The sequence below is a fragment of the Arachis ipaensis genome, chromosome B7 (genome assembly GCF_059453495.1).
Source record: "Arachis ipaensis isolate K30076 ecotype BB chromosome B7, ASM5945349v1, whole genome shotgun sequence".
NCBI classification, from domain to species: Eukaryota; Viridiplantae; Streptophyta; class Magnoliopsida; order Fabales; family Fabaceae; genus Arachis; species Arachis ipaensis.
This window is the reverse complement of record NC_142442.1, coordinates 59,309,006-59,315,923: the sequence shown is the minus strand read 5'-3', so window position 1 is coordinate 59,315,923 and position 6,918 is coordinate 59,309,006. Positions and strand designations below refer to the sequence as shown.

At 39.0% G+C, this 6,918-nt stretch overlaps 1 non-coding gene across 1 annotated transcript; it reads left to right on the top strand.

Moving 5' to 3' along the window:
• The first annotated feature begins 941 nt into the window (after nucleotides 1-941).
• On the top strand, nucleotides 942-1,045 carry LOC148552742 (small nucleolar RNA R71). The gene has a single exon (XR_015893735.1). It is a non-coding gene; the product is annotated as a small nucleolar RNA R71 (small nucleolar RNA).
• Nucleotides 1,046-6,918: the final 5,873 nt, after the last annotated feature.

Below are 6,918 nucleotides of genomic sequence, written 5' to 3'. Positions count from 1 at the left end.
GGAAGGGGTTGGGATGCAAGATTAGAAGAGCTTGAGGGTTGGTTGGAGTTGTTGGAGGAAGGTAGAGACAACCTTGAAAGTATCTCGGTGATGTTGGATAATTGAGCCGTTATGGTACCAAATTGAGCCTCATGTTTTTCTACCATACCCTTGAGTCTCTCTTGCTCTTGGGTGAGTGCACAGTTGGGGTCATCACCTTGAGTAGTGGATGAAGAAGATGATTAGTTGGATTGTTGCCTATGAATCTATGATGTGGTACTTGATATTTGGGGTAGTTGTTTTGGTTTTGAAGAGGTACTTGGTTGTGATGGTTTTGATTGGCTTGATGGTTGTTGTTGTTATGGTGGTATTGGGATGGAGATTGGTAGTTATTGTTGTGGTGAGAAGAAGAGTTGTTCCATCTTTAGTTTTGATTGCTCCCTTGTGCAGTGTCCCTCCACCCTTGATTGTAGTTATTGCCATGAGAGTAGTTGTTTTGTCCTTGAGGGGGGTAGGGTGGACGATGGTAATAGTTCACATTGGCTACGGCAAGGGTATACTCCTCTTGAATTTGTTGGCATTGATTGGTGTAATGTTTGGTGCTAGAGCACAAACCATAAATTCTAGGAGGACCTTTAAGTTGAGTAACTTGGGGTGTAGCTTGGATGGCTTGGATGGAATAGAATGCCTTTTGTTCTTTATGCATCTCCGTAAGGATAGTGGTCATATCCCCAAGCACCTTGGTTAAGCTTGCTTCAGAAGGGGATGCTTCTACTACACCCTTGAGGGGATTGCTCCTTACTCTTACATGTTGTGTAGCCTCGGCAACATCATTTATCAAGCTCCAAGCTTCTCCCGCCATCTTGTTTTTGGAAAGGGAACCACCATTAGTGGCGGTGAGCAATCTTCTATCTTTCGCACAAAGACCTCCGGTAAAGTAACTGATAAGCAAATGAGTGTCCAATCCATGGTGTGGACAAAATTTCAATAGCCTCTTGAACCTAGTCCAATACTCATATAAGCTCTCTTTATCCTTTTGCATTATACCCGAGATTTCCTTTAGGATGTAGACGGTTTTCTCTGGCGGAAAGAACTTCTCTAGAAACTCTCTTCTCAAGAAATCGCAATTGGTCACAATCTCATCCGGTTGCGAATAAAACCACGTTTTTGCTTGCCCCTCAAGAGAGAAGGGGAAAGCAAAAACCATAATAGCCACCTCATAGGCTCCATGCCCTCGAGCCGTTTTTGAACAAGCAACTTGAAAATCTCTTAGATGTCGGATGGGGTCTTGACCCAGAAGCCCATGATACTAGGGGAGTAGATTTATCAAGCTATTCTTCAACTCAAAGTTTGTGTCGAGTTTGGGATACCATGCTTGTAAGGGTTGAAGTATGATGTCCAGAGCCCCTTATTCATGCAAGGTGATTCGGCGTGGCTCTGCCATGTATGGTTCACCTGTGGGATGCAAAGATGTATTAGTGGTGTCAACAGAAGAATAGGAAGTAGCGGACTCCAAGTCACTCTCGGTACCATCTAGTGATTCGGTATGCTCCTCAAGAGAGGCCGAAGTACTAGCCGTATAGTCCAACCGCCGTCTAGCTTGCCAAGTGTATAACAAAGTTCTTTCAATCTCAAGGTCAAGCTCGGCTAAACTAGAGTTCGGTTGAGATCGAGTCATCAAACTTGGGAGTCATAGCACATGTATAATAGAAATCTAACTACAACTAAGTATTGAAAGTAAGTAAACTATCTACACTATTCACATATTCACATAACAAATGTTAAGGCATATGTTGCAACCATTCCCCGGCAACAGCGCCAAAAATTTGATAGTGGACTATTGTCGGTAAAAAATTTTACAAAATATTCATGTTGCAAGTATATCTCTCAACCGACAAATAATCCTCGAATCAAATTTTAAGGGTTTTGGTTGTCACAAAGTTCAACCCCAATAAAAGTAACCGAAGTATTCAAACCTTGGGTCGTCTTACAAGGAATGGGCAAACATGTGCATCAACATTGGTTAGAATTCTGGGGTTGGACGTCATGATCAAGGAATTAACTAATAGACTTAACAAGCAAGAATCTTAAAGTGCAAGAAACTAAATCAAGTAAGTAAAGCAAGGCATGATCAATTTCAAACTAATAAGAGAACATTCAATATGATTCTACTCTAAAACTAAACAAGTAACTATAACTAGGATTAAGCAATTGAGATTTTTGGGTTTCAAATATGAATAATAAAAGCAACTCTTGGCTAGGCATAGGAATTAAGATCAATATCCTTGTCTAATAACCAAATCTTGACAATTGAGAGGAACCAAGCCCATTAAGTTTACTTCTATACTTGAAGTATATCAAATGGCTTGATCAACATCAATCCATAAGCCCTAACCTAACTACTAATTGACTTAGTAGTAGGTTAGTGTCAATGGTTATCAACTTGACCGCTAAGGGTTCTCAAATCACCAAATCAATTAGACCCAATGACTCAAGTTTACCCAATTCCCTTAACCTAGGCCAAAAGTAAAGAAAACTACTCCATAATCAAGGGAAACATTTCATCAAACACATGGTAGGCATTAACAAAAGACATATTCAAATTGCAATTAAATTAAAAATTATAAGGACCCACTAACAATTATCCATAAAGAACAACTCAATTAACACTAATGATCATAGAAGACATCAATGTACTCATAGAATTCAAGATCCATAATATTCATAACATGAGTGGGAAATTGGAAGATAACAAGATAACATAACTCTACATAAGATCTAAGCAAAATTATACTAGAGAATTCAAATTAAGTAATCATAACTAGCAATTAACAAAACTCAATTCAGAAATTCAGCAATGGGAGATCAAAATCAAAATAGTTCTAGAGAGGAATAAGGATTTCTCTCTCTCTAGAAGAACAAGAACATAAAAACTAGCAAAAATTGTGCCAAGCACGATTTCTTTAATGAGGTCACGTGCTGCTTGTCACCCGTACGCGTCATGTATGTGTGCGTGTCGCCTAAATTTCATGATCCACGCGTATGTGATGACATGTCACCATGTCATGTTTTTCTATGCTTTTTCCTTTGTTTTCAATAGGTTTTATGCACTTTCTTAAGCCATAAGCAATCCAATTGGGTAGATTTTCATGTTTCTTTTGATTCAATCAACCATGGATGAATTAATGTACTTTCATGAGAATTTGTGCTATAATTGTCATATATTATGAAAGAAACACAATCTTATGATTTGAGGCATAGCTTTGATGTGTTTGGTTGATTGATGATAGGTGAAAAGAGTTTTGAAGAAGGTTGAAGGAAGAAGGAATGGCTAGGACCAAGAAAGAACAAAAAGTTTGAGCCAAAGTTTGCCTCAAACTTTAGCTCAAACTTTTGGGAGAAAAGCTTGAGCCAACGTTTGCCTCAAACTTTTTTGCAAACGTTGGCATCACAAAACCAACACCCTGGAGGAGAAAAGCTTGCGCCAATGTTTGCCTCAAACTTTTTGGCAAACGTTGGCGCCACACCAACACACCCAGGGGAGAAAAAGCTTGCGCCAACGTTTGCCTCAAGCTTTTTGGCAAACGTTGGCGCCACAAGGCATACAAGGGGTATACTTCCAACAAGAATAACTTGAGCTACAGAGATCCAAATGAGGTGATTCAAAAAGCAATGGAAAGTAGGAATCAAGAGCTTTCCAGGCATATATGGCACTGCATGGTGGACACTAAAATTGAGGGAGAAAACTGCCCCGAAATGTGCATAAACGAATATGGTGGCAACCTGCAGTGAGGCCAACTGACCTCTGCACCTTCGACGGAGTATAACTCGAGCTGTAGAGCTCCAAAGGATGTGCTTCTAAAGGCATTGGAAAGTAGACATTCAGGGCTTTCCAACAATGTATAATAGTATGGGGTGAACAATGCGTTTGAGGCTCCAGAACTGGCGTTTTCGACCACGTTTGAGGCAAACTTTACCTCAAACGCTGCACACCAAAGCCAGCGACCTTGTCCTCTTCAAAGGGGCATAACTTGAGTTGTAGATGTCCAATTGAGGTGATTCAAATTGGGTTAGAAATCTGACATTCAGAGCTTTCCAACCATATATAATAGTCTATAGTTGGCATGAAATTGTCAACGTTGACAAGAGGACAAAGTAGCACCCCACACATGCATACAAGGGGATCCACGTTTGGCTAAAAGTTTGACCTCAAACTTTAGCTCAAACGTGGATATCAGCAAAAGGGGTTGGCTGATATAAAAAGCTTGAGCAAAAGTTTGCCTCAAACTTTGACTCAAGCTTTTGTGCTTTATGTCCCGATTCACAATGGGTTTCTCTCCAACTCCAAGTACAATCAACAGAGGCCATCTTCAACACAAATCCAAAGCACGCAAGGCCATCTTTAAATATCCAGTTGCTTGATCTATTGCTCTCTTTAATTTCCCTACACCCACTCCCCTTTACATTTAATGAAATTTATTTTTCTTGCAATTTAAGATTCTTGCAATTTACATTTCTTGCTCTTTAAGTTACTTGCCAATTTACATTCTGCAACTTTAAATTCATTGTCATTTACTTTCTGTTGGCTACAATTTCACACAATTCACTTCAATGTTAGCTTGATCCATCAATCCCTGTGGGATCGACCTCACTCCCGTGAGTTTTATTACTTGATGCGACCCGGTACACTTGCCGGTTAGTTTTGGGTATTTTGGAAATTCATTTTTCCACAAAAATACACATCAAGTTTTTGGCGCCGTTGCCGGGGATTGATTTAAATCAACAATGATTAAGTGGGTGAGAAGTCTAGATCAAGCATTTTCTTTATTTTTGTTCTCTGTTCTAAGTTGAAACCAAGGTGTTTGAGTTATTGCCTCACTAAGAAATTCATCTCTGAGATATGAATTTCAATTTTCCTTGGTGTTGTGTTTTACAAAATTCACATGGAGTTCAACTCATCTTATGATCAAACACGTTTTATGGGATATTACCCACCATCACCAATCTCTAATGGTGGCTGGGAATATCACCAAGAGAATACACATTCTGAGCACTCCAATTCATGGAGATTTGCTTTAGAGACACAAGATGAACAAGAAAATCATATGGGATACCAACCACCACCACAAAATGATTCATATCATTATCCTCATGGTGGATGGAAGCATCACCAAAGAATGGAAGAGCATCCACCCTCACGTCCCAATTTCTCATTTGAAAGATCTTCATCACTTGATTATGCCTCAACACAAAGTTTCCCCCAAAATCCATACAAGTCATCCCATTAATCACACGACTCATTCCACATCCCTCAACATAACTTCACCACAATACATCCATGTCACCAAAATTATTCTCAACCTTCATCTCTTGAACCAACAGATGAAGATTACCTTCAAGCCATTGAAATACATAGAAAACTAGTGGAAAGATACACAAAATCCCCATCTTGGAAAGAAATCGTCTTCAAGAAGATGAATGGGCCCTCAGAACAAACAAGGGGAAACTTAGAACCATCAAACATTAAGGATGAAGACCAATTGATGGATATGAAGGAGAAAGTGGAAGAGCAAGATAAGGAGGCCACTGCATCAAGTGAACTTTCAATGAAGAATGAGGTGGTGGAGGTATTTGAACCTGAAACGGCACTTGAGATGACAAGAGCACATGGCAACTCACAACTCTCACAAACTTCCCTGGACCAAAATGCCTCAACACTTGAATCCATGATTGAAAGGTATGAAGAGGAGATGAAGAAAGCTTGGGAAGATCAACAAACCTCCTCCATGAAAGAGCTATTAAAGCAAATGTTGAGTGCAAAGGAAGGAGTGGAGAAGCAAGAAAGTGAGGAAGTCATTCCAGAAAATTTACACTCAAGTGAGGAAGAGTTCATGGAACCACCGATTCAAAAGGCTCTGGATGAATACAAAACTCCAATAATCACACAGCAACCAAGACTTGGATTCAAAGAAGTGAAGGCAACTAACAAGAGCACCAATCCTGTCCCTGATCCAGCAAGCAAGATCAATCAAGCCATTTGCAAAAGGAAGCTTGCTGAGGAAAGGCCAAGGCAAGGGACAGTAGCTGAAACTTCTCCTCCTTTGAAGTCATTTCTCTTAACAAATTGGAAGAAGAGGAAGAAAGTAAAGAACAGGTAGACAGTAGGTACATTTCTTCTCCTTGCTTTGTTTAAATTTCAATAAATTGGCATATGATCACATTCTAATTTTGGTGTTGCCTTGCAACAAATTGTTTTCAATCCCTTTTGGATGATTGCATCAATTCTACATGAAATGTCACGCTAAGATTCTAAGTTTGGTATGCCACTTAATTTTCTATGCAATGAATCCAGCAACATCACTTGTCTGCATAATCATATTGCCTTTTACAGTGTTATTTTTCTTCTTAGTTGGATAATTTTTGTTTTCTCTTTGTTTCATTTATTTACTTGTTTTTAATGCTTTCCTTCATTAACTGTTTTTGTTAATACATCACCAAGACATCCTTATTCATAACAGACTTTTTATTTGGTGATTGTATTTAACATATAACAGTTTCTTTTGTTTAGTTTTAGTTCAAATAAATTGACATATGGTTGCATTCTAAGTTTGGTGTTGCTATGCAACAAAATTTGGTTCCAATTCTTACAAGATACTTGCATTAATTCCAAGTGAAAGTGTCACACTAAGTTCGGTGTGCCACTTATCTTTTATGCAATGTATTGTGCACACCTTCTTATCTATGCAATCATAATGTCTCTGTCTCTTATGCCTTGATTATTATCTTTAGTTTTGCTTGCTTGAAACACATGTATCACTAACATTTCTTGTGTAAGACATTCATGATCCATCTTAGCCCCATAGCCACGGTTCTAATAATTGCTTGAGGATGAGCAAGTATTCTGAGTTTGGTATAGGAAGGAGGAGAATGGGAGGAAAA